Below are 12,534 nucleotides of genomic sequence, written 5' to 3' on the forward strand. Positions count from 1 at the left end.
GAAAGTCCCAGGCAGAGGGAACAAGGGAAAACCTCATGAGGCAGGAATGACTGGAGGATGGGAAGCCAGAGTGGTCACTGACACGTAGTAAGAAAGGAGGCAGCTGTTAGGACATTGGCTCAGAAACAGGTGTGAAGAGTCTTGTAGTAAGAGCATTATTAAGGACTCTGGCTGTTACTCTGAGTGAAACGTGGATCCATTCAAGGTTTTGAGCAGAGGAGTAACATAATTTGACTTTGGTTTTTAAAGAATCATTCTAGCTGCCACGTTGAAACTTCACCATAGCGGGCAGCCAAGGCAGAAGCATGGAGACCATTCAGGGATGACACTGCAATAAACCAGGTGAAAGAGGATGGCATATGGGACCAGGGTGATAGTAGAAGAGGTGATAAGTGGTGGTCAGATTATGGGTATTTGAGCATCTTGAAAATAAAGCCAATATACTATGCTGATCCACTGAAAGTAGAATGTTAGATAAAAAGATAAATTAGGGATGACTTCCAGCACTTGAGCCCAAGCAACTGAAAGGGAGGAGTTGCCCTTTATTGATAAATAAAAATTAGGAAAATCATTAAGGGGAGAGCAGAGGTTCAGTGTGAGATATTAATTTTTAAAATGTCTATTAAAATTTAAGTAGAGAGTTTGGTAAGCATATGATTATATGCATTTCAAGCCCATGGGAACATTTCAGGCCAAAGATAAAAACTTGGGAGTCATCATCAGACATATAATATTTAATACATGAGTCTGGATAGGTGTGGGTGTAGGCAGAACAAGGAAGATATCCAAGGACTGTACTCTAGAGAATCCAATAATTAGAGGTCAAGAAGTTCAGGTTGCACCAACCAAAGGCAATGAGATGTGGAGTGGTCATTGAGGTGTGAGGAAACCAGAAGAGTATGATGTTCTGGAACCCAAAGGAATAAACTGTTTCAAGAATATAAGATTACAACCAAACATGTTAAATGCTGTGATAGAGCAATTAGAGTTGAGAACTGTTTTTAGCAATGGGAAAGGCACTGATGGTCACTGTAAGAGCAAATAGGTTATAGTGGAAGAGGTGAGAAGCCTGAGTGGAGTGGATATATGACAGGAGGAAAGACAAGGGACTCAAGATGGTAGATAAGAGGACATGGGGCTCACTTCCGCCAACAAACAGAACAAAAATACATCTACATTTGGAACAATTCTCATGGAAAACTAACTGGAAACTAGCACAAAAACTCCTACAAAACCAAGGCTGCAAGAAAGATTTCTATGGAATTGGGTGGGATGGGGGGAAAGCACTCAGTCAGAACCCATGTCCCTAATAGAGAACTCAGAGGAAAAGGAAGGCCGCACAGATGTACTCTCATCCTGGAGAATGAGCAGGTCAGACCACAGACAGGGTGTCCCAGTCCTGGGGTCATTGACAGAGGATACAAGCCACCTTGGCTGGTTAGAAAACTACTAGGATAGAGAAAAGGGCTGGAGAAGCCTGGAACTCCAATCACAAGGAATGCACAGGTGGTAGCTTGCAACCAAACGAGGCATAGAGAGGTCTGCCCTAGCGGATGCCACCTCATCACATTTCCCAACCCAAGGTGAGTGAATACCCCAGCCTTGCTCACCCCACACCACACCTTGGCACCAGATCTAAGGCAGCCTGGTCCTAGGAAAAGACTCAGTCTATGGATGCTAAGACAACTTGGGACCTGAAGTGTGGTCCAGATGGGCAATGGCAGCCAATGTTGGCAGTGACTCAAAAAGCACCCCAGAAGCAGCCCAGACATCTGACAGCAGCTCAGTTACTCAAACCCCTACAACCAACACATCAAGATCCCCAGTCCCAGCTGAGCAAACATCCCAGCCCAGTCCACTCTATACCATTACCTTGCACTAGATCTGGAACAACCCCAAGAGGGAAAAAATATGACCTCGGATTGCATCTGAGTGGAGTCACAGATGCCTACACAAGCTCTGCATAAGACCTCTGAAAGTATACAATCCACACTCACTATAGCCATTTGCCTCCTTTGGGGAAAAGGCCTCAGGGCAGGGAAAAGAAAAAAAATACACTTAAAGAGAACATAGTCAATCTGAGTCTGACCCTCAGGGCATCTGTTCCACCAATGTAGGGGGCAGACCTCAATCCTGATAGGAAGTGATAGCCGCTGAGCAGACATGAAGTCCTGCCTCACACTCTGGGCTTGGGCTCTAGCCTCTCCAACACTAACCACACTCCTTAACAAGGTGATAGCAGCCAGCACACCCTAGGGAAAGATGTGGCAGGTATCCACAATAACTACAACCATCACAACGAAAGAACCTGGGTACCAAGTCTACAGACAGCCCTCACACATAAAAATAGCCCTTCAAGACCATAATAGATAACTGTCTCACCTAAATTCATAAAAACAGAGGAAATTAAATAAAAGGAAAGGGCAGAGGAACTACTCCCAAATGAAAGAGAAAGAGAAAACCTCTTAAAAAATAATAAAACAGAGAAAATCAGTCTATCAGACACTTAGTTCCAAAGCTAGTAAAAAAAAAAAAATGCTAACTGATTTAATAAAGAGAATCAATCTAAACACAAGATCATTTTAAAAAGAAACTATAAATTATAAAACTATCTCAATCAAAAATAGGTAGTTCAATTCCTGAAATACAAAGTACTCAAACCACAATGGGAAAAACAAAAAGAATGACAAATGAACAAAGAACTATAAAAACAATTGGAAAAAAAAAAGGAATAAAGTGGCAATAAGTACATACCTATCAATAATTATTTCACATGACAGTGTACTAAATGCTCCAATCAATGGCTGACTGGGTTTAAAAAAAAAGGGGCGGGGGGTTGGCTATTCAATATACTGCTTACAAGAGACTCACTTCAGGGTGAAAGACACACACAGACTGAGAGTGAGAGGACTGGAAAAATATACTTCATGCAAATGGAAATGACAAGAAAGCAGGGGTAGCAATACTCATCAGAAAAAATACATTTTATATTTTTACATAATGCATTTTTATAAAGCATTACATAATGATAAAGGGATCAATATAAGAAAAGGATATTACACTCATTAACATACACATACCCAATACAAGAGCACCTAAATATACAAAGCAAATACTAACAAACAAAGAAAAAAAATTGACAATAACACAGTGCTAGTAGGAGACTTTAACACCCTACTGACATCAATGGGCAGATCATCTAGACCAAAAATCAACAAGGCAATAGAGATCCTAAATAATAAAACAGACCAGTTGGACTTAATTGATATCTACAGAACACTAAAACCAAAAACAGCAGAATACACATTCTTTTAAAGTGCACAGGGAATTTTCTTCAGAATATATCACATACTAGATCCCAAAACAAGCCTTAGCAAATTTATGACGACAGAAATTACATCAAGCATCTTTTCTGATTACAACAGTATGAAACTAGAAATCAACTATAGGAAGAAAAACAGGAAAAGAACAAACATATGGAGACTAAACAACATGCTACTAAAAAGAACCAATGACTCAACAAAGAAATCAGGTAATACCTCAAGACAAATGACAATGAAAACACAACCGTACAAAATCTATGGGAGGCAGCAAAAGCAGTTTTAAGAGTGAAGTTCATAGCGACACAGGCCTTCCTCAAGAAACAAGACATATCTCAAATATATAACGTCAGTTCAGTTCAGTCGCTAAGTCCTGTCCAACTCCTTGCGACCCCATGAATCGCAGCATGCCAGGCCTCCCTGTCCATCACCAATTCCCGGAGTTCACTCAAACTTACATCCATTGAGTCGGTGATGCCATCCAACCATCTCATCATCTGTCGTCCCCTTTTCCTCCTGCCCCCAATCCCTCCCAGGCATCAGAGTCTTTTCCAAAAAGTCAACTCTTCGCATGAGGTGGCCAAAGTACTGGAGTTTCAGCTGTAGCATCATTCCTTCCAAAGAACACCCAGGACTGATCTCCTTTAGAATGGACTGCTTGGATCTCCTTGCAGTCCAAGGGACTCTTAAGAGTCTTCTCCAACACCACAGTTCAAAAGCATCAATTCTTTGGCGCTCAGCTTTCTTCACAGTCCAACTCTCACATCCATACATGACCACTGGAAAAACCATAGCCTTGACCAGATGGACCTTTGTTGGCAAAGTAACGTCTCTGCTTTTGAATATGCTATCTACGTTGGTCATAACTTTCCTTCCAAGGAGTAAGTGTCTTTTAATTTCATGGCTGCAGTCACCATCTGCAGTGATTTTGGAGCCCCCCAAAATAAAGTCTGACACTGTTTCCACTACTTAAAAGAATAAGAAGATAAACAAAACCCAAAATCAGCAGAAGGAAGGAACTAATAAAGATTAGAGAAGAAATTTATAAAACAGAGATAAAACAACAATAAAAAGGATCAATGAAACTAAGAACTGGCTTTTTGAAAAGATAAACAAAATTGATAAACCTTTAGCCAGACTCACCAAGAAGAAAAGAGAGGGGACCCAAATAAACAAAATAAGAAATGAAATAGGATAAATAACAATCAATATCACAGAAGTATTAAAAAAATCATGAAAGAATACTATGAACAGTCTCATGCCAATAAATCAGACAACCTAGAAGAAATAAATTTCTAGAAACACAGTATGCAAAGACTGAGTCAACAAGAAATAGACAATTTGAACAGATGGATCAGAAGTGAAATTAAATTTGTAATTTTTTAAAAGTATTTAAAAAAAAAAAAATCCCAGCAAACAAAAGTCCAGGACCAGACAGCTTCACAGGGGAATTCTACCAAACATATAAAGAATTTGGGAGTGTTGCTTTCACTTCAGTTTTTTGGAATAGTTTGAGAAAGACAAAAGACACAAACTACTATTTATAAAATAGATAAGCAACAAAGATATACTGTATAGCATAGGGAATTATATGTATTATCTTATAATAACCTATAATAAAATATCTTCTGAAAAATACTGAATCAATATGCAATATACCTGAAACCACCACAATAGTGTAAATCGACTATACTTAAATGTTAAAAACAAGGCAGGAGCTGAAGTAGAAACAGCAGATGCAGACAGTCTAAGTAGACCTCAATGACTGACTATAGGAGCCAATGAAGAACTAGATGTATCCCCTGATTTCAGCAGTAGAAATTGGCATATATAAAGTGGGCCCAAGTTTACCCTAAGAGGAAGGAAAGAGCTGCTTATCTCTTTGTAATAAGATAAGACATTTTTAACTGCTCATTTTCTCAGCCCACCTGGCTTCTGAATCCCAAGTCACAGTGTTCCTGTTCAATTTGGCAAACTCGGATGGCAGGCTTAGATTTCAGCTCCAATCATTTTCAAGGCCCTCATACAAATCCACGCCCCAAACGCCTCCAGCCTCCACCCAATCAATAAATTGCAGTTAATGCCTGTAGGGAAAATGGCCTTTGATGAGACTCAGTGTTAGCAGCCAATCCAAGCCCATTAACTTCCACATCTGGAAATAGGTGAGTAAGGAAAACGAGGCTGATGGCTTCAATTTAGTTCTCATCCATCTATCAGCATCACAATAACCCAACTCAAGGACTTACAATTCAGGGTGATTGGACGACTCTGCTGAGGTCCAAGACTGAAATAATAGGGAGGCTGAAAGTCAGGATTCAGGATTACTGGGAGAGCCATTTCCAAGAACCAGGTTTAGAGCCAGAGAGCAAGAATAAAAGGCACCAAATAAGATGCTCAGAGGCTCAAACCCAGAAAAGTCATCAAGCTGATGTAGTGTAATATTCACAGCTCCCCTATGACTTTTGACTCTTATTATACATATAATAAATATCATAATAAGTCTTACACTTTTAAGGTTATAGTAAACCTTACATTTCTACAGCTTAATCTCCTGCAAAACACTTAACTGTCCTGTATATCTCACCCTCTTAAGCTCAGTTTTTCCTTCAATGAAATGGAGAATATTGGTGTCTGCTAAGGGACTCATGTTAAAAAACAAAACAGTAAACAGTGATGGCCAATAAAAAGCACACTTTGTTTCAGTGAATAACACTCCCCTGAGGAGAGAAAGAATTGGCTGTTTTGAGTTTAACAAAATTTGAACAGTATATGTAATGGGGTGAAAAAAGTTTTATCTGTTAACACCAGGATTCTTAAGGAGAAAACAGCCTGCAGTTAGGAAGATACTTTGATAAATAGCAGGTTGTGGTTTGCCCAGAACAATCCCAATTTCCTGCCTTTTGTCCTAGAGAAAAGGCACCTGTACTTTCAAGGGTTTTCCAGGTCCTAGGATGCGGTCACCCTACTGACTATCTGGGCAGGGAAGGAGCTGAGAACCTACCAGAGAGGGAGGGCCAGCAGGAAACAAGGCAACAAAGGGAAGGCTAAGCCGCTCTGTTATGCCCTAAGATAAACAGGAAAGAAGAGAAGAGCCAGAGAGAAGAAAGCAGTTAGAAGGAACTAGGAAAATTACGTGAGCCTAGCACCCCACTCCAGTACTCTTGCCTGGAAAATCCCGTGGATGGAGGAGCCTGGTAGGCTGCAGTCCATGGGGTCGCTAAGAGTCGGACATGACTGAGCGACTTCACTTTCACTTTTCACTTTCATGCATTGGAGAAGGAAATGGCAGCCCAATCCAGCGTTCTTGCCTGGAGAATCCCAGGGACGGGGGAGCCTGGTGGGCTGCCGTCTATGGGGTCGCACAGAGTTGGACACAACTGTAGTGACTTAGCAGTAGCAGCAGCACACCATAGGGCGTTATGTTCTCAGCAGTAGGGTGCCTTAAGATACCTCATTTCCAATTTGAAATTCTTTTCATTCTAAGTTGTAAAACCTTGCCCTGTCCTCCCTTTTCCCCACTTGAGTCATTACACATATAAATGCTTTATGTAAGTTTATTTTATAGAAATTAAAGAAATCCAAGTTATATAGGCAGGGCTAAGAGGCACCGAACAAACAGCACATAACGGACGGGTGATGATGCAAAACCCAAAATACAGAAAAGCAGAAGTTCAAAGCCTGAGGTGACCACGAACATGTGAGCCCTCCCAGAACTCAAAATCCACAAGACCCAGTATGGAGCTCTAGGACAATTTCCTGTGATTCTCATAGAGCAGGAACATCCAGGTCACACTTGGGTTGCATGAGGAATAAATACAATGGGAACTGACAGTTGGCCTAATCAGAAAAAGCAGTTAAAATTCCTTAAACATATTATTCAAAGCTAAACCTATAGATGCACATTTATTCATCAATGTATTCATGCAGAGCCAAAGCTGCTGCTTCTACTTTGAGCCTGTTGATTGGAGTTCTTTATTGTCTTTCTTGCATAAACCACATCCATAATGCAGCATCTAATTTCTTTAGATGAGACAAAACAATCTAAATGCTGAATTCTCCCAGACTTTTATAATATTTTCTAATCTTTTGCAGATGTTTTGCCCATCCCTAATTTGATAACAATTCTTCTTAGCTACTTGTTTTATCAAATCTTTTCCAAAGAAGCTTAGCTTTCATAGAAACACTTTCTTCTTGCATTAATGTCCCATATACTTATTTAATATTTAATAAAATTATATAATTATGATAACAAAGACAATGGGCATAAACAAGTTTGCACAAAGGCAGCTGACTCTTGAGAAGTGAAGTCATCCGTGGAAGCAGAAGTGGTTGGTACATTAGAGCATTAGGTACTTACCACAACTCTTAAAACACAATGCACCATATTTTACAGAGGAAACAGAGACCTCTACTATTCCAAGGAGCTTAGTAAATGGAGCTAAAGTTTTTTAAGTTTCTATAGGATTTACACCTGATTTTCCTGAAGACTTGATAGCTTGCCAATGCAAAGCACAGGGAACAACGGTTATGCCCTGCTCCCTCCAGTGGCTGCATCCTGGTCAGCCTGCAGACATTCCGTGGGCTGCTCCTACTGATCTCCATTCAGTGGGATGCACCTGGCTCAGAAGAAAAACTACCATCCCTGTCATGGGAAAAAATCACTCCCATTTCTAACTGAATAATCTTATTGTGTGATGGGCTTCGACATACACTCAACCCTCATTGAAGTCCCTTAAAAGAAGCTCTGCTGTACCAAAAGCCAGACAGACCAGTTCCAGGAGACTCAGTAAGAAGCGTAACATTTAGTGGTAATGACTAAACGCATGTATTCAGTGTAAATTAGGACTCTCTTCCCCTGGAAAGGGCAAAGAGCTAAATCTCAGAAGTGGTCAGAGAAAAGCAAATTTTCTCCTAATCAGAAAAGCACAATCACGGTGAAGTGGAGCAGGTAAATGGAGCTGGTGTATATAATTAAGATCTTTTCTCTTTTCCTCTAAACCATGAAAAAGGAAAGGTGGGCATGTGAGGAGAAGGAAGTTTAAAATGTCTGGAAAATGACTTTAGTTACTTGTAGAGATAGGTTAAGCTTTGATAACTGTCTTTATTAAAGAAGAACTGAAAACACCTAAAGCTCAAGGAAGTGCATGAATTTACAGGGACTTCAGATGTCAGAAATTCTAAAGTGACAGCATCCTTTTTTTAAGTTATAGATTTTTTAAAGGATTGACATTAAGTACTATATAAGCATTTAATAAGCAAGATTACTAAAATACCTAGGTTTTATGTCTCTTACATTTTAACCTATGTATATATTCTTCATTAATATAGCATTTAATAAATACACATGGGTAGTTTAGTACAAAGAGTGGTTGTTTTTATAAGAAAGGTAAAATTGAGTAAAAGAAATGTATGTACTACTGAGGGCTTACCAGGTGGCGCAGAGGTAAAGAATCTGCCTGCCAGTGCAGGAGATGTGGGTTCAATTCCTGGGTCGGGAAAACCCCCTAGAGTAGGAAATAGCAACTCACTCCAGTATTCTTGCCTGGAGAATCCCATGGACAGAGAAGCCTGGCAGGCTACAGTCCATGGGGTTGCAGAGTTCACAGAGTCGGACACGACTGAGCATACACACACACACACATGTACCATTGTCTCTGGAACTGTCTCACCTATGGGTCACCTAGAAATCCACAACCAAGGAAGTTTAATTAATCAGATCTAGAACCACAGGGAAACCAGACAGCAAACTAAAAATAAGAACTGTTTTCTTAAGAAAACAAGAATTGGCAACTGGCAGAGGCAGGATATGTAAAAAGTGACAAAGTTAATCGGATGTTTTGTTTTTGTATTTAAAAAGTTCTAATCTGATACAAAGAGCCAACTCATTGGAAAATATCCTGATGCCAGGAAAGATTGAGGGCAGGAGAAGGAGGGAACAGAGGATGAGATGGTTGGGTGGTATCACCAACTCAATGAACATGAGTTTGAGCAAATTCCAGAAGATAGTGAAGGACAGGAAAGCCTGGCATGCTGCAGTCCCTGGGGTCACAAAGAGTCAAACAAGACTTAGCAACTGAAGAACAACCAAAAAAAAGAAAAGAGATTAAATGAAAGTTACTGTTTGGGGGGCCTCAGAAACAAACATGCAAATTGTGTTTTACCTGCGGCCAGCTCTGCTGAAGAAGATAGACTGGTTCCAGCCTAGCTTTTGCAGTGTGAAATTGGGAGGCAGGTATTAGTGGGTTCTCCACACCTCCCTCCTTCCTCTCGATCTGCTGCTGCTGCTGCTGCTAAGTCACGTCAGTCGTGTCCGACTCTGTGCAACCCCAGAGACGGCAGCCCACCAGGCTCCCCCGTCCCTGGGATTCTCCAGGCAAGAACACTGGAGTGGGTTGCCATTTCCTTCTCCAATGTATGAAAGTGAAAAGTGAAAGGGAAGTCGCTCAGTCATGTCCAACTCTTAGCGACCCCATGGACTGCAGCCTACCAGGCTCCTCCGTCCATGGGATTTTCCAGGCAAGAGTACTGGAGTGGGGTGCCATTGCCTTCTCCGTTCCTCTTGTTCTACCCCAGCTCAAATTCAAGGCAGGGAGGTCCACGCTGAGGCCTCTGCAGGAAACCATCAACAGCAGCTGCTAATAGGAAACCTACTGACCTTTTAATGGGTCAAGGAAAGCTAAGAGAATTGTGCAGATGATATTTATAATAGAAGAAAAAGAAACTACTTATTAAGCTGAAGCAAGAGCTGGCCAGACTAGGCACTGTTCAGCCCAGTAAAGAAAAAGCTGCAGCCCTGCTAGAGAAAGGACAGTTATCACAGCTCTGCAGGTTTCCACAACATCACAGCATCACTGTAACCGCCAGACCCTGGGAGTAATGACACAGCAGTCACAGTGCACCGTAAAGCCTCACAGGACGCCAGTGTTTCACAGCAGCAGTGGACGGACATTTTTCTTAACTTGCATTTAGGAAACAGTGTTAACCCATAGGAAATGGACCATGGGTGGGTATCAGAAACCTGGGCTAAATCCAACTGCAACAAAACATGCTGTCAATCAAATTCAAGCATGCCCATCACAGCAGAAAAGCATGGCTGTACAAATATTTCCCAAGCCATGTTACATTGTTTTACTAAACTAACCCAAATTCACCTTTAGATTTTGAAGATTTCTGTCCCATCCATTCTGGTAATATTAACCCACTTGAAACTCTAAAATGATGGTTCTCACAGTTTGCTCCCCAGACCAGTAGCATCAGTATTACTGGAGAACTTTTGTGTTAGCAGTGCAAATATTCAAGCTCCACTTGACACCAAGTTACTAGGAAAACTTAGGATCAGAACTAGAATCTGTTTAACAAGCCCTCCAGGTGATTCTGATATATACTCAAGTTCGAGAACCACTGATCTTAAATTTGGCCACACACTGAAATCTCCACCGGGGAAGCCCAGAGCTTCCTAAGAACCTTTAGAAAGCAAAATGCTGATGCCTCTTCCTCCACCTCCTCCTTGCTCCTACCTCCACCACCACTTTCAGTTAACTGGCATCAGGTGAAACCTAGGCATCTGGATTGTTTTAAAATTCCTCAGGTGATTCAATATGCAAGAGTGATTGTAAACCTCTAGAACACACTCAGGAAAGAACATCAACAGGCAACTTTTCTTACCTGAGGCAAAAAAGCATACAGGTAGTCAACAGGTATTCAGAGCGACTGATTACAAAGGATAGTAAGTAATCTGTACTGATAGACTCAATAATGTTTTTCTTTTATCATATTTTAACAAAAGAAAATAATGGTGAGTTTTCCAACAAAAGGCTTGGGCTTGATTTAGTAAAATGTATGTTTGAGATTTCCTGTTTTGTCCTTGCTGCTCAGGAACTCAGAGACTACTTTTTGTCATTTGGAATTTTCTGTCTCCCTTTTAAAGTACCTGACTCCTGCTCATTTGTACCTATGAGAAAGTCCTGTTGCCAGGCACGTTTATCCCCAGGCTAGCGAGTGATCTGTCAGGGCATCCAGGAAGCCAGGGATAAAGGTGCCTCATGTGTCAGGAGACCCCAAGTTAATCAAAGTCAGGTCACTTAAGATATCTTAATACTAGGACTTCCCTGGTGGCTCAGAAGGTGAAGAATCCACCTGCAATGCAGGAGACCTGGGTTCAATCCCTGAGTCAGGAAGATCCCCTGAAGGAGGGGATGGCAACCCAGTCCAGTATTCTTATCTGGAGAATCCCCTACTAGTTTATGGGGTTGCAAAGAGTTGGACACAACTGAGCAACAAAGCACAGCAGTGTTGACAGAGGTATTTACCCTTTGGCTATCTTTAAGGGCTTCCCTGGTAGCTCAGATGGTGAAGAATCTGCCTGCAATGTAGGATACCTGGGTTCCATCCCTAGGTCAGGAAGATCCCCTGGAGGAGGGCATGGCAACCCACTCCAGTATTGTTACTTGGAGAATCCCCTTGGACAGAGGAGCCTAGCAGGCTACAGTCCACAGGGTCACAAAGAGTCAGACACGACTGAGTGACTTATCGTGGACATCATATGCCTGATGTTGACCTAGAGATCATGCATACTAGGACAAATATGAATTGGAAGGCAAAATTGGATCATTCTGGGCTCTCCCCCCATGTCTCCCAAGAACAGTGCCCATTTACTCTCCTCTGCCTTTAGGAGCACTTCCAGGAAGGCTGGAACGCACAGACATTGTATATATGGGCTTTATTGAAAACTGCCTGAAATTATTTTGAAAGAAAGATATAAACAAATAAATGAAGGAACTGTCCCTTGAGTTCTCTTCTGTGTATTTATTCAAAACCATTATTCTATCTCTCCTCCTTCAAACACTTCATCCTTTGGATTCCACTGGACACTAATGTTAAATAAAGAGAAAAAATGCTTTTCCCCACTGGACATGACTGATACATGAGCTCTCATGGTGGGAGCCATGCAGAAGACCTTTAAAATGATAATAAAGCTAACCCCTTCACTCTTCTTAATGAGAACGGAGGCTGGGGCTGGCATTCCAGGTGAAGACGTGTGTCTCCAGGAAACCTGTGACAGGAGCAAGTGAGGACTGTGTGGCAGAGAAACAAAGGAACAGGGCAGGAAGCAAAAAGGAGGTGAGTTTCCAACACTGAGATTCATGGCAGAAACTTGTAGAAACTTATAAGGCAAAAGCCTGAGAAAACAAGGTGCCCTCACCCTCTCTCAGAA

The 12,534-nt window shown here is 41.4% G+C and overlaps 1 long non-coding RNA gene across 2 annotated transcripts in view; it reads right to left on the bottom strand.

Moving 5' to 3' along the window:
* LOC123333419 overlaps positions 1-10,859 on the bottom strand; it is a 56,599-nt gene extending 45,740 nt beyond the window's left edge. Inside the window, exon 1 of one of the 2 annotated variants that reach the window (XR_006550758.2) lies at positions 10,472-10,859. This is a non-coding gene — a long non-coding RNA (uncharacterized LOC123333419). The remainder of the gene's footprint in view (positions 1-10,471) is intronic. The other variant, XR_006550759.2, reaches the window with a different exon arrangement.
* Between the last annotated feature and the right edge of the window lie 1,675 nt (positions 10,860-12,534).

The sequence above is a fragment of the Bubalus bubalis genome, chromosome 1, assembly GCF_019923935.1.
Source record: "Bubalus bubalis isolate 160015118507 breed Murrah chromosome 1, NDDB_SH_1, whole genome shotgun sequence".
In the NCBI taxonomy this organism is placed as follows: Eukaryota; Metazoa; Chordata; class Mammalia; order Artiodactyla; family Bovidae; genus Bubalus; species Bubalus bubalis.